The 18,704-nt window shown below is 38.6% G+C and overlaps 32 non-coding genes across 32 annotated transcripts; all 32 read left to right on the plus strand.

The window, feature by feature from the left end:
* The first annotated feature begins 1,328 nt into the window (after nt 1-1,328).
* trnar-ucg (transfer RNA arginine (anticodon UCG)) lies at nt 1,329-1,401 on the plus strand. Its single transcript has one exon. It is a non-coding gene; the product is annotated as a tRNA-Arg (tRNA).
* Nucleotides 1,402-1,481: 80 nt separating this feature from the next.
* On the plus strand, nt 1,482-1,554 carry trnar-ucg (transfer RNA arginine (anticodon UCG)). The gene has a single exon. It is a non-coding gene; the product is annotated as a tRNA-Arg (tRNA).
* A 415-nt stretch (nt 1,555-1,969) lies between these two features.
* On the plus strand, nt 1,970-2,042 carry trnar-ucg (transfer RNA arginine (anticodon UCG)). Its single transcript has one exon. It is a non-coding gene; the product is annotated as a tRNA-Arg (tRNA).
* A 305-nt stretch (nt 2,043-2,347) lies between these two features.
* Nucleotides 2,348-2,420, plus strand: trnar-ucg (transfer RNA arginine (anticodon UCG)). Its single transcript has one exon. It is a non-coding gene; the product is annotated as a tRNA-Arg (tRNA).
* Nucleotides 2,421-2,522: 102 nt separating this feature from the next.
* Nucleotides 2,523-2,595, plus strand: trnar-ucg (transfer RNA arginine (anticodon UCG)). Its single transcript has one exon. It is a non-coding gene; the product is annotated as a tRNA-Arg (tRNA).
* A 759-nt stretch (nt 2,596-3,354) lies between these two features.
* Nucleotides 3,355-3,427, plus strand: trnar-ucg (transfer RNA arginine (anticodon UCG)). Its single transcript has one exon. It is a non-coding gene; the product is annotated as a tRNA-Arg (tRNA).
* A 936-nt stretch (nt 3,428-4,363) lies between these two features.
* trnar-ucg (transfer RNA arginine (anticodon UCG)) lies at nt 4,364-4,436 on the plus strand. Its single transcript has one exon. It is a non-coding gene; the product is annotated as a tRNA-Arg (tRNA).
* Nucleotides 4,437-4,692: 256 nt separating this feature from the next.
* Nucleotides 4,693-4,765, plus strand: trnar-ucg (transfer RNA arginine (anticodon UCG)). The gene has a single exon. It is a non-coding gene; the product is annotated as a tRNA-Arg (tRNA).
* A 79-nt stretch (nt 4,766-4,844) lies between these two features.
* trnar-ucg (transfer RNA arginine (anticodon UCG)) lies at nt 4,845-4,917 on the plus strand. Its single transcript has one exon. It is a non-coding gene; the product is annotated as a tRNA-Arg (tRNA).
* Nucleotides 4,918-5,020: 103 nt separating this feature from the next.
* On the plus strand, nt 5,021-5,093 carry trnar-ucu (transfer RNA arginine (anticodon UCU)). The gene has a single exon. It is a non-coding gene; the product is annotated as a tRNA-Arg (tRNA).
* A 239-nt stretch (nt 5,094-5,332) lies between these two features.
* trnar-ucg (transfer RNA arginine (anticodon UCG)) lies at nt 5,333-5,405 on the plus strand. Its single transcript has one exon. It is a non-coding gene; the product is annotated as a tRNA-Arg (tRNA).
* Nucleotides 5,406-5,710: 305 nt separating this feature from the next.
* On the plus strand, nt 5,711-5,783 carry trnar-ucg (transfer RNA arginine (anticodon UCG)). Its single transcript has one exon. It is a non-coding gene; the product is annotated as a tRNA-Arg (tRNA).
* Nucleotides 5,784-5,887: 104 nt separating this feature from the next.
* Nucleotides 5,888-5,960, plus strand: trnar-ucg (transfer RNA arginine (anticodon UCG)). The gene has a single exon. It is a non-coding gene; the product is annotated as a tRNA-Arg (tRNA).
* A 241-nt stretch (nt 5,961-6,201) lies between these two features.
* On the plus strand, nt 6,202-6,274 carry trnaq-uug (transfer RNA glutamine (anticodon UUG)). The gene has a single exon. It is a non-coding gene; the product is annotated as a tRNA-Gln (tRNA).
* A 418-nt stretch (nt 6,275-6,692) lies between these two features.
* On the plus strand, nt 6,693-6,765 carry trnar-ucg (transfer RNA arginine (anticodon UCG)). The gene has a single exon. It is a non-coding gene; the product is annotated as a tRNA-Arg (tRNA).
* A 694-nt stretch (nt 6,766-7,459) lies between these two features.
* trnar-ucg (transfer RNA arginine (anticodon UCG)) lies at nt 7,460-7,532 on the plus strand. Its single transcript has one exon. It is a non-coding gene; the product is annotated as a tRNA-Arg (tRNA).
* Nucleotides 7,533-7,635: 103 nt separating this feature from the next.
* On the plus strand, nt 7,636-7,708 carry trnar-ucg (transfer RNA arginine (anticodon UCG)). The gene has a single exon. It is a non-coding gene; the product is annotated as a tRNA-Arg (tRNA).
* Nucleotides 7,709-8,957: 1,249 nt separating this feature from the next.
* On the plus strand, nt 8,958-9,030 carry trnar-ucg (transfer RNA arginine (anticodon UCG)). Its single transcript has one exon. It is a non-coding gene; the product is annotated as a tRNA-Arg (tRNA).
* A 624-nt stretch (nt 9,031-9,654) lies between these two features.
* trnar-ucg (transfer RNA arginine (anticodon UCG)) lies at nt 9,655-9,727 on the plus strand. Its single transcript has one exon. It is a non-coding gene; the product is annotated as a tRNA-Arg (tRNA).
* A 258-nt stretch (nt 9,728-9,985) lies between these two features.
* Nucleotides 9,986-10,058, plus strand: trnar-ucg (transfer RNA arginine (anticodon UCG)). Its single transcript has one exon. It is a non-coding gene; the product is annotated as a tRNA-Arg (tRNA).
* Nucleotides 10,059-10,631: 573 nt separating this feature from the next.
* Nucleotides 10,632-10,704, plus strand: trnaq-uug (transfer RNA glutamine (anticodon UUG)). The gene has a single exon. It is a non-coding gene; the product is annotated as a tRNA-Gln (tRNA).
* Nucleotides 10,705-10,783: 79 nt separating this feature from the next.
* On the plus strand, nt 10,784-10,856 carry trnar-ucg (transfer RNA arginine (anticodon UCG)). Its single transcript has one exon. It is a non-coding gene; the product is annotated as a tRNA-Arg (tRNA).
* Nucleotides 10,857-11,961: 1,105 nt separating this feature from the next.
* Nucleotides 11,962-12,034, plus strand: trnar-ucg (transfer RNA arginine (anticodon UCG)). The gene has a single exon. It is a non-coding gene; the product is annotated as a tRNA-Arg (tRNA).
* A 576-nt stretch (nt 12,035-12,610) lies between these two features.
* On the plus strand, nt 12,611-12,683 carry trnar-ucg (transfer RNA arginine (anticodon UCG)). Its single transcript has one exon. It is a non-coding gene; the product is annotated as a tRNA-Arg (tRNA).
* Nucleotides 12,684-13,099: 416 nt separating this feature from the next.
* Nucleotides 13,100-13,172, plus strand: trnar-ucg (transfer RNA arginine (anticodon UCG)). The gene has a single exon. It is a non-coding gene; the product is annotated as a tRNA-Arg (tRNA).
* Nucleotides 13,173-13,256: 84 nt separating this feature from the next.
* Nucleotides 13,257-13,329, plus strand: trnaq-uug (transfer RNA glutamine (anticodon UUG)). The gene has a single exon. It is a non-coding gene; the product is annotated as a tRNA-Gln (tRNA).
* Nucleotides 13,330-13,584: 255 nt separating this feature from the next.
* On the plus strand, nt 13,585-13,657 carry trnar-ucg (transfer RNA arginine (anticodon UCG)). Its single transcript has one exon. It is a non-coding gene; the product is annotated as a tRNA-Arg (tRNA).
* A 2,560-nt stretch (nt 13,658-16,217) lies between these two features.
* On the plus strand, nt 16,218-16,290 carry trnar-ucg (transfer RNA arginine (anticodon UCG)). The gene has a single exon. It is a non-coding gene; the product is annotated as a tRNA-Arg (tRNA).
* A 243-nt stretch (nt 16,291-16,533) lies between these two features.
* On the plus strand, nt 16,534-16,606 carry trnaq-uug (transfer RNA glutamine (anticodon UUG)). Its single transcript has one exon. It is a non-coding gene; the product is annotated as a tRNA-Gln (tRNA).
* A 255-nt stretch (nt 16,607-16,861) lies between these two features.
* On the plus strand, nt 16,862-16,934 carry trnar-ucg (transfer RNA arginine (anticodon UCG)). Its single transcript has one exon. It is a non-coding gene; the product is annotated as a tRNA-Arg (tRNA).
* Nucleotides 16,935-18,120: 1,186 nt separating this feature from the next.
* trnar-ucg (transfer RNA arginine (anticodon UCG)) lies at nt 18,121-18,193 on the plus strand. The gene has a single exon. It is a non-coding gene; the product is annotated as a tRNA-Arg (tRNA).
* A 103-nt stretch (nt 18,194-18,296) lies between these two features.
* trnar-ucg (transfer RNA arginine (anticodon UCG)) lies at nt 18,297-18,369 on the plus strand. The gene has a single exon. It is a non-coding gene; the product is annotated as a tRNA-Arg (tRNA).
* Nucleotides 18,370-18,704: the final 335 nt, after the last annotated feature.

The raw sequence follows: 18,704 nt of genomic DNA on the forward strand, positions 1-18,704 counted from the left end.
TAATGGATAAGGCATCTGACTTCGGATCAGAAGATTGAGGGTTCGAGTCCCTTCGTGGTTGTCTATTTTCCCCCAAATCTATTTTGTTTTCTCCAAACTTTTTTTTCTTTCACATTAGTTGTTTTTTTGTGGGCAATTAGAAAAAATGGTCAAAAGGCAAACGAACATGTGGCTAAAAGGATAAGGCGTCTGACTTCGGATCAGAAGATTGAGGGTTCAAGTCCCTTCACTGTTAATTTGTGTCCTAAAAAAAACCTTTTATCTTCACATTAGTTGCTTTTTTTTTGCTGGCAAGTAGAAAAAAGGTCAAATTCCAAACGACCTAGTGGTCTAATGGATAAGGCGTCTGACTTCAGATCAGAGGCAATGACCACGTAGCCTAGTGGATAAGGTGCCTGAGTTTCGGATAGGAAGATTAAGGGTTCGAGTCCCTTCGTGGTTGTCTATTTTCCTCCAAATCTATTTTGCTTTCTCCAAACTTTTTCCTTTATATTAGTTTTTGTTTTTTTGTTGGCAATTAGGAAAAATGGTCAACTGTCAAACAACCATGTGGCCTAATGGATAAGGCGTCTGACTTCGGTTTGAGTCCCTTAGTGGTAAATTTTGTGTCCTTAAAACCTTTTGTTCTTCACATTAGTTGCTTTTTTCTTGTATGCAATTAGGAACATAATTCACATGCCCAGCGACCATGTGGTCTAATGGATAAGGCTTCTGACTTCGGATCCGAAGATTGAGGGTTCGAGTCCCTTCATGGTTAATTTTGTTCCTCAAAACCTTTTGTTCTTCACATTATTTGCTTGTTTGGTTTAAGGCCATTAAAGAAAAATGTATTACACGGCGAAAGACCGCGTGGCCAAATTAATAAGGCTTCTGACTTTGTATTAGAAGACTGAGGGTTCGAGTCTTTTTTTGGTTGATTTTGTTTCCCCTAAAACCTTTTGTTCTTCACATTAGTTGTTTTTGTAGGCTATTAGGACAGAATTTCACATGCCAAATGACCACGTTGGCCTAATGGATAAGGCATCTGACTTCGGATCAGAAGATTGAGGTTCGAGTCCCTTCGTGGTTGTCTATTTTCCCCCAAATCTATTTGTTTTCTCCAAACTTTTTTTTTCTCTTTCACATTAGTTGTTTTTTGTTGGCAATTAGAAAAAATGGTCAAAAGGCAAAAGAACATGTGGCCTAAAGGATAAGGCGTCTGACTTCAGATCAGAAGATTTAGGGTTCGGGTCCTTTCATGGTTAATTTTGTGTCCTCAAAACCTTTTGTTCTTCACATTAGTTGCTTTTTTTTTTTTTGAAATTAGGAAAAAAGATCAACTGCCAAACGACCATGTGGTCTAATGGATAAGGCGTCTGACTTCGGATCAGAAGATTGAGGGTTCGAGTCCCTTCGTGGTTAATTTTGTGTCCTCAAAACCTTTTGTTCTTCACATTAGTTGTTTTTTGTAGGCCATTAGGAAAGAAATTCACATGCCAAATGACCACGTGGCCTAATGGATAAGGCGTCTGACTTCGGATCAGAAGATTGAGGGTTCGAGTCCCTTCGTGGTTGTCTATATTCCCCCAAATCTATTTTGCTTCCCTCCAAACTTTTTTTCCTTCATATTAGTTGTTGTTTTTTGTTGGCAATTAGGAAAAAAAGTCAACTGTCGAAGACCATGTGTCCTAATGGATAAGGCGTTCTGACTTCTGATCAGATGATTGAGGGTTCGAGTCCCTTCGTGGTTAATTTTGTGTCCTCAAAACCTTTTGTTCTTCACATTATTTGCTTGTTTGGTTTTAGGCCATTAAAGAAAAATTTATTACACGGCGAAAGAACCGCGTGGCCAAATTAATAAGGCTTCTGACTTTGTATTAGAAGACTGAGGGTTCGAGTCTTTTTTTTGTTGATTTTGTTTCCCTAAAACCTTTTGTTCTTCACATTAGTAGTTTTTGTAGGCCATTAGGAAAGAAATCACATGCCAAATGACCATGTGGCCTAATGGATAAGGCGTCTGACTTCGGATCAGAAGATTGAGGGTTCGAGTCCCTTCATGGTTAATTTTGTGTCCTCAAAACCTTTTGTTCTTCACATTAGTTGCTTTTTTTTTTGTATGCAATTAGGAAAATAATTCACATGCCAAGCGACCATGTGGCCTAATGGATAAGGCGTCTGACTTCGGCCATTAAAGAAAAATTTATTACACGGCGAAAGACCGCGTGGCCAAATTAATAAGGCCTCTGACTTTGTATTAGAAGACTGAGGGTTCGAGTCTTTTTTTGGTTGATTTTGTTTCCCTAAAACCTTTTGTTCTTCACATTAGTAGTTTTTGTAGGCCATTAGGAAAGAAATTCACATGCGAAATGACCACGTGGCCTAATGGATAAGGCGTCTGACTTCGGATCAGAAGATTGAGGGTTCGAGTCCCTTCGTGGTTGTCTATTTTCCCCCAAATCTATTTGCTTCCTCCAAACTTTTTTTCCTTCATATTAGTTGTTGTTTTTTTGTTGGCAATTAGGAAAAAAAGTCAACTGTCGAAAGACCATGTGGCCTAATGGATAAGGCGTCTGACTTCGGATCAGAAGATTGAGGGTTCGAGTCCCTTCATGGTTAATTTTGTGTCCTCAAAACCTTTTGTTCTTCACATTAGTTGCTTTTTTTTTTTGTATGCAATTAGGAAAATAATTCACATGCCAAGCGACCATGTGGCCTAATGGATAAGGCGTCTGACTTCGGGTCAGAAGATTGAGGGTTCGAGTCCCTTAGTGGTAAATTTTGTGTCCTAAAAACCTTTTGTTCTTCACATTATTTGCTTGTTTGGTTCTAGGCCATTAAAGAAAAATTTATTACACGGCGAAAGACCGCGTGGCAAAATTAATAAGGCTTCTGACTTTGATTTAGAAGACTGAGGGTTCGAGTCTTTTTTTGGTTGATTTTGTTTCCCTGACTTCGGTTTGAGTCCTTTAGTGGTAAATTTTGTGTACTTAAAACCTTTTTTTTTCTTCACATTAGTTGCTTTTTTTTTTGTATGCAATTAGGAAAATAATTCACATGCCCGGCGACCATATGTTCTAATTGATAAGGCGTCTGACTTCGGATCCGAAGATTGAGGGTTCGAGTCCCTTCATGGTTAATTTTGTGTCCTCAAAACCTTTTGTTCTTCACATTATTTGCTTGTTTGGTTTTAGGCCATTAAAGAAAAATTTATTACACGGCGAAAGACCGCGTGGCCAAATTAATAAGGCTTCTGACTTTGTATTAGAAGACTGAGGCTTTGAGTCTTTTTTTGGTTGATTTTGTTTCCCTAAAACCTTTTGTTCTTCACATTAGTTGTTTTTGTAGGCTATTAGGACAGAATTTCACATGCCAAATGACCACGTGGCCTAATGGATAAGGCATCTGACTTCGGATCAGAAGATTGAGGGTTCGAGTCCCTTCGTGGTTGTCTATTTTCCCCCAAATCTATTTTGTTTTCTCCAAACTTTTTTTTCTTTCACATTAGTTGTTTTTTTGTGGGCAATTAGAAAAAATGGTCAAAAGGCAAACGAACATGTGGCTAAAAGGATAAGGCGTCTGACTTCGGATCAGAAGATTGAGGGTTCAAGTCCCTTCAATGTTAATTTTGTGTCCTAAAAAAACCTTTTATTCTTCACATTAGTTGCTTTTTTTTTGCTGGCAATTAGAAAAAAGGTCAAATTCCAAACGACCTAGTGGTCTAATGGATAAGGCGTCTGACTTCAGATCAGAGGCAATGACCACGTAGCCTAGTGGATAAGGTGCCTGAGTTCGGATAGGAAGATTAAGGGTTCGAGTCCCTTCGTGGTTGTCTATTTTCCTCCAAATCTATTTTGCTTTCTCCAAACTTTTTTCCTTTATATTAGTTTTTGTTTTTTTGTTGGCAATTAGGAAAAATGGTCAACTGTCAAACAACCATGTGGCCTAATGGATAAGGCGTCTGACTTCGGTTTGAGTCCCTTAGTGGTAAATTTTGTGTCCTTAAAACCTTTTGTTCTTCACATTAGTTGCTTTTTTCTTGTATGCAATTAGGAAAATAATTCACATGCCCAGCGACCATGTGGTCTAATGGATAAGGCTTCTGACTTCGGATCCGAAGATTGAGGGTTCGAGTCCCTTCATGGTTAATTTTGTGTCCTCAAAACCTTTTGTTCTTCACATTATTTGCTTGTTTGGTTTAAGGCCATTAAAGAAAAATGTATTACACGGCGAAAGACCGCGTGGCCAAATTAATAAGGCTTCTGACTTTGTATTAGAAGACTGAGGGTTCGAGTCTTTTTTTGGTTGATTTTGTTTCCCTAAAACCTTTTGTTCTTCACATTAGTTGTTTTTGTAGGCTATTAGGACAGAATTTCACATGCCAAATGACCACGTGGCCTAATGGATAAGGCATCTGACTTCGGATCAGAAGATTGAGGGTTCGAGTCCCTTCGTGGTTGTCTATTTTCCCCCAAATCTATTTTGTTTTCTCCAAACTTTTTTTTCTTTCACATTAGTTGTTTTTTTGTTGGCAATTAGAAAAAATGGTCAAAAGGCAAAAGAACATGTGGCCTAAAGGATAAGGCGTCTGACTTCAGATCAGAAGATTTAGGGTTCGGGTCCTTTCATGGTTAATTTTGTGTCCTCAAAACCTTTTGTTCTTCACATTAGTTGCTTTTTTTTTTTGAAATTAGGAAAAAAGATCAACTGCCAAACGACCATGTGGTCTAATGGATAAGGCGTCTGACTTCGGATCAGAAGATTGAGGGTTCGAGTCCCTTCGTGGTTAATTTTGTGTCCTCAAAACCTTTTGTTCTTCACATTAGTTGTTTTTGTAGGCCATTAGGAAAGAAATTCACATGCCAAATGACCACGTGGCCTAATGGATAAGGCGTCTGACTTCGGATCAGAAGATTGAGGGTTCGAGTCCCTTCGTGGTTGTCTATATTCCCCCAAATCTATTTTGCTTCCTCCAAACTTTTTTTCCTTCATATTAGTTGTTGTTTTTTTGTTGGCAATTAGGAAAAAAAGTCAACTGTCGAAAGACCATGTGTCCTAATGGATAAGGCGTCTGACTTCTGATCAGATGATTGAGGGTTCGAGTCCCTTCGTGGTTAATTTTGTGTCCTCAAAACCTTTTGTTCTTCACATTATTTGCTTGTTTGGTTTTAGGCCATTAAAGAAAAATTTATTACACGGCGAAAGACCGCGTGGCCAAATTAATAAGGCTTCTGACTTTGTATTAGAAGACTGAGGGTTCGAGTCTTTTTTTTGTTGATTTTGTTTCCCTAAAACCTTTTGTTCTTCACATTAGTAGTTTTTGTAGGCCATTAGGAAAGAAATTCACATGCCAAATGACCACGTGGCCTAATGGATAAGGCGTCTGACTTCGGATCAGAAGATTGAGGGTTCGAGTCCCTTCATGGTTAATTTTGTGTCCTCAAAACCTTTTGTTCTTCACATTAGTTGCTTTTTTTTTTGTATGCAATTAGGAAAATAATTCACATGCCAAGCGACCATGTGGCCTAATGGATAAGGCGTCTGACTTCGGCCATTAAAGAAAAATTTATTACACGGCGAAAGACCGCGTGGCCAAATTAATAAGGCCTCTGACTTTGTATTAGAAGACTGAGGGTTCGAGTCTTTTTTTGGTTGATTTTGTTTCCCTAAAACCTTTTGTTCTTCACATTAGTAGTTTTTGTAGGCCATTAGGAAAGAAATTCACATGCGAAATGACCACGTGGCCTAATGGATAAGGCGTCTGACTTCGGATCAGAAGATTGAGGGTTCGAGTCCCTTCGTGGTTGTCTATTTTCCCCCAAATCTATTTTGCTTCCTCCAAACTTTTTTTCCTTCATATTAGTTGTTGTTTTTTTGTTGGCAATTAGGAAAAAAAAGTCAACTGTCGAAAGACCATGTGGCCTAATGGATAAGGCGTCTGACTTCGGATCAGAAGATTGAGGGTTCGAGTCCCTTCATGGTTAATTTTGTGTCCTCAAAACCTTTTGTTCTTCACATTAGTTGCTTTTTTTTTGTATGCAATTAGGAAAATAATTCACATGCCAAGCGACCATGTGGCCTAATGGATAAGGCGTCTGACTTCGGGTCAGAAGATTGAGGGTTCGAGTCCCTTAGTGGTAAATTTTGTGTCCTCAAAACCTTTTGTTCTTCATATTAGTTTCTTTTTTTTTGTATGCAATTAGGAAAATAATTCACATGCCAAGTGACCATGTGGCCTAATGGATAAGGCATCTGACTTTGGATCAGAAGATTAAGGATTCGAGTACCTTCGTGGTTGTTTATCTTCCCCATACCTATTTTGTTTCGTCCAAACTTTTTTTTCCTTCATATTAGTTGTTGTTTTTTTGTTGGAAATTAGGAAAAAAGGTCAACTGCCAAACGACCATGTGGCCTAATGGATAAGGCGTCTGACTTCGGTTTGAGTCCCTTAGTGGTAAATTTTGTGTCCTTAAAACCTTTTGTTCTTCACTTTAGTTGCTTTTTTTGTATGCAATTAGGAAAATAATTCACATGCCAAGCGACCATGTGGTCTAATGGATAAGGTGTCTGACTTCGGATAAGAAGATTGAGGGTTCGAGTCCGTTCGTGGTTGTTTATTTTCCCCAATACCTATTTTGCGTCCTCCAAACTTTTTTTCCTTCATATTAGTTGTTGTTTTTTTGTAGGCAATTAGGAAAAAAGGTCAACTGTCGAATGACCATGTGGCCTAATGGATAAGGCGTCTGACTTCGGATCAGAAGATTGAGGGTTCGAGTCCCTTCATGGTTAATTTTGTGTCCTCCAAACCTTTTGTTCTTCACATTAGTTGCTTTTTTTTTTTTGGAAAATACGAAAAAAGGTTAACTGCCAAACGACCATGTGGCCTAATGGATAAGGCGTCTGACTTCGGATCAGAAGATTGAGGGTTCGAGTCCCTTAGTGGTTAATTTTGTGTCCTTATTATTTGCTTGTTTGGTTTTAGGCCATTAAAGAAAAATTTATTACACGGCGAAAGTCCGCGTGGCCAAATTAATAAGGCTTCTGACTTTGTATTAGAAGACTGAGGGTTCGAGTCTTTTTTTGGTTGATTTTGTTTCCCTAAAACCTTTTGTTCTTCACATTAGTTGTTTTTGTAAGCCATTAGGAAAGAAATTCACATGCCAAATGACCACGGGGCCTAATGGATTAGTCGTCTGACTTCGGATCAGAAGATTGAGGGTTCGAGTCCCTTCGTGGTTGTCTATTTTCCCCCAAATCTATTTTGCTTCCTCCAAACTTTTTTTCTTTTATATTAGTTGTTGTTTTTTTGTTGGCAATTAGGAAAAATGGTCAACTGTCAAACGACCATGTGGCCTAATGGATAAGGTGTCTGACTTCGGTTTGAGTCCCTTAGTGGTAAATTTTGTGTCCTTAAAACCTTTTGATCTTCACATTAGTTGCTTTTTTTTTGTATGCAATTAGGAAAATAATTCACATGCCAAGCGACCATGTGGCCTAATGGAAAAGGCGTCTGACTTCGGATCAGAAGATTGAGGGTTCGAGTCCCTTCGTGGTTGTTTATTCTCCCCCATACCTATATTGCTTCCTCCAAACTTTTTTTCCTTCATATTAGTTGTTGTTTTTTTGTTGGCAATTAGGAAAAAAGGTCAACTGTCGAAAGACCATGTGGCCTAATGGATAAGGCGTCTGACTTCGGATCAGAAGATTGAGGGTTCGAGTCCCTTCATGGTTAATTTTGTGTCCTCAAAACCTTTTGTTCTTCACATTATTTGCTTGTTTGGTTTTAGGGCATTAAAGAAAAATTTATTACACGGCGAAAGACCGCGTGGCCAAATTAATAAGGCCTCTGACTTTGTATTAGAAGACTGAGGGTTCGAGTCTTTTTTTGGTTGATTTTGTTTCCCTAAAACCTTTTGTTCTTCACATTAGTTGTTTTTGTAGGCTATTAGGACAGAATTTCACATGCCAAATGACCACGTTGGCTAATGGATAAGGCATCTGACTTCGGATCAGAAGATTGAGGGTTCGAGTCCCTTCGTGGTTGTCTATTTTCCCCCAAATCTATTTTGTTTTCTCCAAACTTTTTTTTCTTTCACATTAGTTGTTTTTTTGTTGGCAATTAGAAAAAATGGTCAAAAGGCAAACGAACATGTGGCCTAAAGGATAAGGCGTCTGACTTCGGATCAGACGATTGAGGGTTCGAGTCTCTTCATGGTTAATTTTGTGTCCTAAAAAAACCTTTTATTCTTCACATTAGTTGCTTTTTTTTTGCTGGCAATTAGAAAAAAGGTCAAATTCCAAACGACCTAGTGGTCTAATGGATAAGGCGTCTGACTTCCGGTCAGAGGCAATGACCACGTAGCCTAGTGGATAAGGCGCCTGAGTTCGGATAGGAAGATTAAGGGTTCGAGTCCCTTCGTGGTTGTCTATTTTCCTCCAAATCTATTTTGCTTTCTCCAAACTTTTTTTCCTTTATATTAGTTTTTGTTTTTTTGTTGGCAATTAGGAAAAATGGTCAACTGTCAAACAACCATGTGGCCTAATGGATAAGGCGTCTGACTTCGGTTTGAGTCCCTTAGTGGTAAATTTTGTGTCCTTAAAACCTTTTGTTCTTCACATTAGTTGCTTTTTTCTTGTATGCAATTAGGAAAATAATTCACATGCCCAGCGACCATGTGGTCTAATGGATAAGGCTTCTGACTTCGGATCCGAAGATTGAGGGTTCGAGTCCCTTCATGGTTAATTTTGTGTCCTCAAAACCTTTTGTTCTTCACATTATTTGCTTGTTTGGTTTAAGGCCATTAAAGAAAAATTTATTACACGGCGAAAGATCGCGTGGCCAAATTAATAAGGCTTCTGACTTTGTATTAGAAGACTGAGGGTTCGAGTCATTTTTTGGTTGATTTTGTTTCCCTAAAACCTTTTGTTCTTCACATTAGTTGTTTTTGTAGGCTATTAGGACAGAATTTCACATGCCAAATGACCACGTGGCCTAATGGATAAGGCATCTGACTTCGGATCAGAAGATTGAGGGTTCGAGTCCCTTCGTGGTTGTCTATTTTCCCCCAAATCTATTTTGTTTTCTCCAAACTTTTTTTTCTTTCACATTAGTTGTTTTTTTGTTGGCAATTAGAAAAAATGGTCAAAAGGCAAACGAACATGTGGCCTAAAGGATAAGGCGTCTGACTTCGGATCAGAAGATTGAGGGTTCGAGTCCCTTCATGGTTAATTTTGTGTCCTAAAAAAACCTTTTATTCTTCACATTAGTTGCTTTTTTTTGCTGGCAATTAGAAAAAAGGTCAAATTCCAAACGACCTAGTGGTCTAATGGATAAGGCGTCTGACTTCAGAACAGAGCCAATGACCACGTAGCCTAGTGGATAAGGCGCCTGAGTTCGGATAGGAAGATTAAGGGTTCGAGTCCCTTCGTGGTTGTCTATTTTCCCCCAAATCTATTTTGCTTCCTCCAAACTTTTTTTCTTTTATATTAGTTGTTGTTTTTTTGTTGGCAATTAGGAAAAATGGTCAACCGTCAAACGACCATGTGGCCTAATGGATAAGGCGTCTGACTTCGGTTTGAGTCCCTTAGTGGTAAATTTTGTGTCCTTAAAACCTTTTGATGTTCACATTAGTTGCTTTTTTTTTCTATGCAATTAGGAAAATAATTCACATGCCAAGCGACCATGTGGCCTAATGGATAAGGCGTCTGACTTCGGATCAGAAGATTGAGGGTTCGAGTCCCTTCGTGGTTGTTTATTTTCCCCCATACCTATATTGCGTCCTCCAAACTTTTTTTCCTTCATATTAGTTGTTGTTTTTTTGTTGGCAATTAGGAAAAAAGGTCAACTGTCGAAAGACCATGTGGCCTAATGGATAAGGCGTCTGACTTCGGATCAGAAGATTGAGGGTTCGAGTCTTTTCATGGTTAATTTTGTGTCCTCAAAACCTTTTGTTCTTCACCTTAGTTGTTTTTTTGGTAGGCCATTAGGAAAGAAATTCACATGCCAAACGACCACGTGGCCTAATGGATAAGCCGTCTGACTTCGGATCAGAAGATTGAGGGTTCGAGTCCCTTCGTGGTTAATTTTGTGTCCTCAAAACCTTTTGTTCTTCACATTAGTTGCTTTTTTTTTGTATGCAATTAGGAAAATAATTCACATGCCAAGCGACCATGTGGCCTAATGGATAAGGCGTCTGACTTCGGGTCAGAAGATTGAAGGTTCGAGTCCCTTAGTGGTAAATTTTTGTGTCCTCAAAACCTTTTGTTCTTCATATTAGTTTCTTTTTTTTTGTATGCAATTAGGAAAATAATTCATATGCCAAGTGACCATGTGGCCTAATGGATAAGGCGTCTGACTTTGGATCAGAAGATTAAAGGTTCGAGTACCTTGGTGGTTGTTTATCTTCCCCATACCTATTTTGCTTCCTCCAAACTTTTTTTCCTTCATATTAGTTGTTGTTTTTTTGTAGGCAATTAGGAAAAAAGGTCAACTGTCGAACGACCATGTGGCCTAATAGATAAGGCGTCTGACTTCGGATCAGAAGATTTAGGGTTCGGGTCCCTTCATGGTTAATTTTGTGTCCTCAAAACCTTTTGTTCTTCACATTAGTAGCTTTTTTTTTTTTGAAATTAGGAAAAAAGGTCAACTGCCAAACGACCATGTGGTCTAATGGATAAGGCGTCTGACTTTGGATCAGAAGATTGAGGGTTCGAGTCCCTTCGTGGTTAATTTTGTGTCCTCAAAACCTTTTGTTCTTCACATTAGTTGTTTTTGTAGGCCATTAGGAAAGAAATTCAAATGCCAAATGACCACGTGGCCTAATGGATAAGGCGTCTGACTTCGGATCAGAAGATTGAGGGTTCGAGTCCCTTCGTGGTTGTCTATTTTCCTCCAAATCTATTTTGCTTTCTCCAAACTTTTTTTCCTTTACATTGGTTTTTGTTTTTTTGTTGGCAATTAGGAAAAATGGTCAACTGTCAAACAACCATGCGGCCTAATGGATAAGGCGTCTGACTTCGGATCCGAAGATTGAGGGTTCGAGTCCCTTCTTGGTTAATTTTGTGTCCTCAAAACCTTTTGTTCTTCACATTATTTGCTTGTTTCGTTTTAGGCCATTAACGAAAAATTTATTACACGGCAAAAGACCGCGTGGCCAAATTAATAAGGCTTCTGACTTTGTATTAGAAGACTGAGGGTTCGAGTCTTTTTTTTGTTGATTTTGTTTCCCTGACTTCGGTTTGAGTCCATTAGTGGTAAATTTTGTGTCCTTAAAACCTTTTGTTCTTCACATTAGTTGCTTTTTTTTTGTATGCAATTAGGAAAATAATTCACATGCCCAGCGACCATGTGGTCTAATGGATAAGGCGTCTGACCTCGGATCCGAAGATTGAGGGTTCGAGTCCCTTCATGGTTAATTTTGTGTCCTCAAAACCTTTTGTTCTTCACATTATTTGCTTGTTTGGTTTAAGGCCATTAAAGAAAAATTTATTACACGGCGAAAGACCGCGTGGCCAAATTAATAAGGCTTCTGACTTTGTATTAGAAGACTGAGGGTTCGAGTCTTTTTTTGGTTGATTTTGTTTCCCTAAAACCTTTTGTTCTTCACATTAGTTGTTTTTGTAGGCTATTAGGACAGAATTTCACATGCCAAATGACCACGTGGCCTAATGGATAAGGCATCTGACTTCGGATCAGAAGATTGAGGGTTCGAGTCCCTTCGTGTTTGTCTATTTTCCCCCAAATCTATTTTGTTTTCTCCAAACTTTTTTTTCTTTCACATTAGTTGTTTTTTTGTTGCCAATTAGAAAAAATGGTCAAAAGGCAAACGAACATGTGGCCTAAAGGATAAGGCGTCTGACTTCGGATCAGAAGATTGAGGGTTCGAGTCCCTTCATGGTTAATTTTGTGTTCTAAAAAAACCTTTTATTCTTCACATTAGTTGCTTTTTTTTTTTTGAAATTAGGAAAAAAGGTCAACTGCCAAACGACCATGTGGCCTAATGGATAAGGCGTCTGACTTCGGATCAGAAGATTGAGGGTTCGAGTCCCTTCGTGGTTGTCTATTTTCCTCCAAATCTATTTTGCTTTCTCCAAACTTTTTTTCCTTTATATTCGCTTTTGTTTTTTTGTTGGCAATTAGGAAAAATGGTCAACTGTCAAACAACCATGTGGCCTAATGGATAAGGCGTCTGACTTCGGTTTGAGTCCCTTAGTGGTAAATTTTGTGTCCCTAAAACCTTTTGTTCTTCACATTAGTTGCTTTTTTTTTGTATGCAATTAGGAAAATAATTCACATGCCAAGCGACCATGTGGTCTAATGGATAAGGCGTCTGACTTCGGATAAGAAGATTGAGGGTTCGAGTCCTTTCGTGGTTGTTTATTTTCCCCCATACCTATTTTGCTTCCTCCAAACTTTTTTTCCTTCTTATTATTTTTTGTTTTTTTGTAGGCAATTAGGAAAAAAGGTCAACTGTCGAACGACCATGTGGCCTAATGGATAAGGCGTCTGACTTCGGATCAGAAGATTGAGGGTTCGGGTCCCTTCATGGTTAATTTTGTGTCCTCAAAACCTTTTGTTCTTCACATTAGTTGCTTTTTTTTTTTTGAAATTAGGAATAAAGGTCAACTGCCAAACGACCATGTGGCCTAATGGATAAGGCGTCTGACTTCGGATCAGAAGATTGAGGGTTCGAGTCCCTTCGTGGTTAATTTTGTGTCCTCAAAACCTTTTGTTCTTCACATTATTTGCTTGTTTGGTTTTAGGCCATTAAAGAAAAATTTATTACACGGCGAAAGACCGCGTGGCCAAATTAATAAGGCTTCTGACTTTGTATTAGAAGACTGAGGGTTCGAGTCTTTTTTTGGTTGATTTTGTTTCCCTAAAACCTTTTGTTCTTCACATTAGTTGTTTTTGTAGGCCATTAGGAAAGAAATTCACATGCCAAATGACCACGTGGCCTAATGGATAAGGCGTCTGACTTCGGATCCAGAAGATTGAGGGTTCGAGTCCCATCGTGGTTGTCTATTTTCCCCCAAATCTATTTTGCTTCCTCCAAACTTTTTTTCCTTCATATTAGTTGTTGTTTTTTTGTTGGCAATTAGGAAAAAAAGTCAACTGTCGAAAGACCATGTGGCCTAATGGATAAGGCGTCTGACTTCGGATCAGAAGATTGAGGGTTCGAGTCCCTTCATGGTTAATTTTGTGTCCTCAAAACCTTTTGTTCTTCATATTAGTTTCTTTTTTTTTGTATGCAATTAGGAAAATAATTCACATGCCAAGTGACCATGTGGCCTAATGGATAAGGCGTCTGACTTTGGATCAGAAGATTAAGGGTTCGAGTACCTTCGTGGTTGTTTATCTTCCCCATACCTATTTTGCTTCCTCCAAACTTTTTTTCCTTCATATTAGTTGTTGTTTTTTTGTAGGCAATTAGGAAAAAAGGTCAACTGTCGAACGACCATGTGGCCTAATGGATAAGGCGTCTGACATCGGATCAGAAGATTGAGGGTTCAAGTCCCTTAGTGGTAAATTTTTGTGTCCTCAAAACCTTTTGTTCTTCACATTAGTTGTTTTTGTAGGCCATTAGGAAAGAAATTCAAATGCCAAATGACCACGTGGCCTAATGGATAAGGCGTCTGACTTCGGATCAGAAGATTGAGGGTTCGAGTCCCTTCGTGGTTGTCTATATTCCTCCAAATCTATTTTGCTTTCTCCAAACTTTTTTTCCTTTACATTAGTTTTTGTTTTTTTGTTGGCAATTAGGAAAAATGGTCAACTGTCAAACAACCATGTGGCCTAATGGATCAGGCGTCTGACTTCGGTTTGAGTCCCTTAGTGGTAAATTTTGTGTCCCTAAAACCTTTTGTTCTTCACATTAGTTGCTTTTTTTTTGTATGCAATTAGGAAAATAATTCACATGCCAAGCAACCATGTGGTCTAATGGATAAGGCGTCTGACTTCAGATAAGAAGATTGAGGGTTCGAGTCCCTTCGTGGTTGTCTATTTTCCTCCAAATCTATTTTGCTTTCTCCAAACTTTTTTTCCTTTACATTAGTTTTTGTTTTTTTGTTGGCAATTAGGAAAAATGGTCAACTGTCAAACAACCATGCGGCCTAATGGATAAGGCGTCTGACTTCGGATCCGAAGATTGAGGGTTCGAGTCCGTTCATGGTTAATTTTGTGTCCTCAAAACCTTTTGTTCTTCACATTATTTGCTTGTTTCGTTTTAGGCCATTAACGAAAAATTTATTACACGGCAAAAGACCGCGTGGCCAAATTAATAAGGCTTCTGACTTTGTATTAGAAGACTGAGGGTTCGAGTCTTTTTTTTGTTGATTTTGTTTCCCTGACTTCGGTTTGAGTCCATTAGTGGTAAATTTTGTGTCCTTAAAACCTTTTGTTCTTCACATTAGTTGCTTTTTTTTTTGTATGCAATTAGGAAAATAATTCACATGCCCAGCGACCATGTGGTCTAATGGATAAGGCGTCTGACCTCGGATCCGAAGATTGAGGGTTCGAGTCCCTTCATGGTTAATTTTGTGTCCTCAAAACCTTTTGTTCTTCACATTATTTGCTTGTTTGGTTTAAGGCCATTAAAGAAAAATTTATTACACGGCGAAAGACCGCGTGGCCAAATTAATAAGGCTTCTGACTTTGTATTAGAAGACTGAGGGTTCGAGTCTTTTTTTGGTTGATTTTGTTTCCCTAAAACCTTTTGTTCTTCACATTAGTTGTTTTTGTAGGCTATTAGGACAGAATTTCACATGCCAAATGACCACGTGGCCTAATGGATAAGGCATCTGACTTCGGATCAGAAGATTGAGGGTTCGAGTCCCTTCGTGTTTGTCTATTTTCCCCCAAATCTATTTTGTTTTCTCCAAACTTTTTTTTCTTTCACATTAGTTGTTTTTTTGTTGCCAATTAGAAAAAATGGTCAAAAGGCAAACGAACATGTGGCCTAAAGGATAAGGCGTCTGACTTCGGATCAGAAGATTGAGGGTTCGAGTCCCTTCATGGTTAATTTTGTGTTCTAAAAAAACCTTTTATTCTTCACATTAGTTGCTTTTTTTTTTTTGAAATTAGGAAAAAAGGTCAACTGCCAAACGACCATGTGGCCTAATGGATAAGGCGTCTGCTTCGGATCAGAAGATTGAGGGTTCGAGTCCCTTCGTGGTTGTCTATTTTCCTCCAAATCTATTTTGCTTTCTCCAAACTTTTTTTCCTTTATATTAGTTTTTGTTTTTTTGTTGGCAATTAGGAAAAATGGTCAACTGTCAAACAACCATGTGGCCTAATGGATAAGGCGTCTGACTTCGGTTTGAGTCCCTTAGTGGTAAATTTTGTGTCCCTAAAACCTTTTGTTCTTCACATTAGTTGCTTTTTTTTTGTATGCAATTAGGAAAATAATTCACATGCCAAGCGACCATGTGGTCTAATGGATAAGGCGTCTGACTTCGGATAAGAAGATTGAGGGTTCGAGTCCTTTCGTGGTTGTTTATTTTCCCCCATACCTATTTTGCTTCCTCCAAACTTTTTTTCCTTCTTATTATTTTTTGTTTTTTTGTAGGCAATTAGGAAAAAAGGTCAACTGTCGAACGACCATGTGGCCTAATGGATAAGGCGTCTGACTTCGGATCAGAAGATTGAGGGTTCGGGTCCCTTCATGGTTAATTTTGTGTCCTCAAAACCTTTTGTTCTTCACATTAGTTGCTTTTTTTTTTTTGAAATTAGGAATAAAGGTCAACTGCCAAACGACCATGTGGCCTAATGGATAAGGCATCTGACTTCGGATCAGAAGATTGATGGTTCGAGTCCCTTCGTGGTTAATTTTGTGTCCTCAAAACCTTTTGTTCTTCACATTATTTGCTTGTTTGGTTTTAGGCCATTAAAGAAAAATTTATTACATGGCGAAAGACCGCGTGGCCAAATTAATAAGGCTTCTGACTTTGTATTAGAAGACTGAGGGTTCGAGTCTTTTTTTGGTTGATTTTGTTTCCCTAAAACCTTTTGTTCTTCACATTAGTTGTTTTTGTAGGCCATTAGGAAAGAAATTCACATGCCAAATGACCACGTGGCCTAATGGATAAGGCGTCTGACTTCGGATCCAGAAGATTGAGGGTTCGAGTCCCATCGTGGTTGTCTATTTTCCCCCAAATCTATTTTGCTTCCTCCAAACTTTTTTTCCTTCATATTAGTTGTTGTTTTTTTGTTGGCAATTAGGAAAAAAAGTCAACTGTCGAAAGACCATGTGGCCTAATGGATAAGGCGTCTGACTTCGGATCAGAAGATTGAGGGTTCGAGTCCCTTCATGGTTAATTTTGTGTCCTCAAAACCTTTTGTTCTTCACATTAGTTGCTTTTTTTTTTGTATGCAATTAGGAAAATAATTCATATGCCAAGCGACCATGTGGCCTAATGGATAAGGCGTCTGACTTCGGGTCAGAAGATTGAGGGTTCGAGTCCCTTAGTGGTAAATTTTTGTGTCCTCAAAACCTTTTGGTCTTCATATTAGTTTCTTTTTTTTTGTATGCAATTAGGAAAATAATTCACATGCCAAGTGACCATGTGGCCTAATGGATAAGGCGTCTGACTTTGGATCAGAAGATTAAGGGTTCGAGTACCTTCGTGGTTGTTTATCTTCCCCATACCTATTTTGCTTCCTCCAAACTTTTTTTCCTTCATATTAGTTGTTGTTTTTTTGTAGGCAATTAGGAAAAAAGGTCAACTGTCGAACGACCATGTGGCCTAATGGATAAGGCGTCTGACATCGGATCAGAAGATTGAGGGTTCGAGTCCCTTAGTGGTAAATTTTTGTGTCCTCAAAACCTTTTGTTCTTCACATTAGTTGTTTTTGTAGGCCATTAGGAAAGAAATTCAAATGCCAAATGACCACGTGGCCTAATGGATAAGGCGTCTGACTTCGGATCAGAAGATTGAGGGTTCGAGTCCCTTCGTGGTTGTCTATATTCCTCCAAATCTATTTTGCTTTCTCCAAACTTTTTTTCCTTTACATTAGTTTTTGTTTTTTTGTTGGCAATTAGGAAAAATGGTCAACTGTCAAACAACCATGTGGCCTAATGGATCAGGCGTCTGACTTCGGTTTGAGTCCCTTAGTGGTAAATTTTGTGTCCCTAAAACCTTTTGTTCTTCACATTAGTTGCTTTTTTTTTGTATGCAATTAGGAAAATAATTCACATGCCAAGCAACCATGTGGTCTAATGGATAAGGCGTCTGACTTCAGATAAGAAGATTGAGGGTTCGAGTCCTTTCGTGGTTGTTTATTTTCCCCCATACCTATTTTGCTTCCTCCAAACTTATTTTCCTTCATATTAATTTTTGTTTTTTTGTAGGCAATTAGGAAAAAAGGTCAACTGTCGAACGACCATGTGGCCTAATGGATAAGGCATCTGACTTCGGATCAGAAGATTGAGGGTTCGGGTCCCTTCATGGTTAATTTTGTGTCCTCAAAACCTTTTGTTCTTCACATTAGTTGCTTTTTTTTTTTTGAAATTAGGAAATAAGGTCAACTGCCAAACGACCATGTGGCCTAATGGATAAGGCGTCTGACTTCGGATCAGAAGATTGAGGGTTCGAGTCCCTTAGTGGTTAATTTTGTGTCCTTATTATTTGCTTGTTTGGTTTTAGGCCATTAAAGAAAAATTTATTACACGGCGAAAGTCCGCGTGGCCAAATTAATAAGGCTTCTGACTTTGTATTAGAAGACTGAGGGTTCGAGTCTTTTTTTGGTTGATTTTGTTTCCCTAAAACCTTTTGTTCTTCACATTAGTTGTTTTTGTAAGCCATTAGGAAAGAAATTCACATGCCAAATGACCACGGGGCCTAATGGATTAGTCGTCTGACTTCGGATCAGAAGATTGAGGGTTCGAGTCCCTTCGTGGTTGTCTATTTTCCCCCAAATCTATTTTGCTTCCTCCAAACTTTTTTTCTTTTATATTAGTTGTTGTTTTTTTGTTGGCAATTAGGAAAAATGGTCAACTGTCAAACGACCATGTGGCCTAATGGATAAGGTGTCTGACTTCGGTTTGAGTCCCTTAGTGGTAAATTTTGTGTCCTTAAAACCTTTTGATCTTCACATTAGTTGCTTTTTTTTTGTATGCAATTAGGAAAATAATTCACATGCCAAGCGACCATGTGGCCTAATGGATAAGGCGTCTGACTTCGGATCAGAAGATTGAGGGTTCGAGTCCCTTCGTGGTTGTTTATTTTCCCCCATACCTATATTGCTTCCTCCAAACTTTTTTTCCTTCATATTAGTTGTTGTTTTTTTGTTGGCAATTAGGAAAAAAGGTCAACTGTCGAAAGACCATGTGGCCTAATGGATAAGGCGTCTGACTTCGGATCAGAAGATTGAGGGTTCGAGTCCCTTCATGGTTAATTTTGTGTCCTCAAAACCTTTTGTTCTTCACATTATTTGCTTGTTTGGTTTTAGGGCATTAAAGAAAAATTTATTACACGGCGAAAGACCGCGTGGCCAAATTAATAAGGCCTCTGACTTTGTATTAGAAGACTGAGGGTTCGAGTCTTTTTTTGGTTGATTTTGTTTCCCTAAAACCTTTTGTTCTTCACATTAGTTGTTTTTGTAGGCTATTAGGACAGAATTTCACATGCCAAATGACCACGTTGGCTAATGGATAAGGCATCTGACTTCGGATCAGAAGATTGAGGGTTCGAGTCCCTTCGTGGTTGTCTATTTTCCCCCAAATCTATTT

Source organism: Denticeps clupeoides, chromosome 1 (genome assembly GCF_900700375.1).
Source record: "Denticeps clupeoides chromosome 1, fDenClu1.1, whole genome shotgun sequence".
Taxonomy (NCBI): Eukaryota; Metazoa; Chordata; class Actinopteri; order Clupeiformes; family Denticipitidae; genus Denticeps; species Denticeps clupeoides.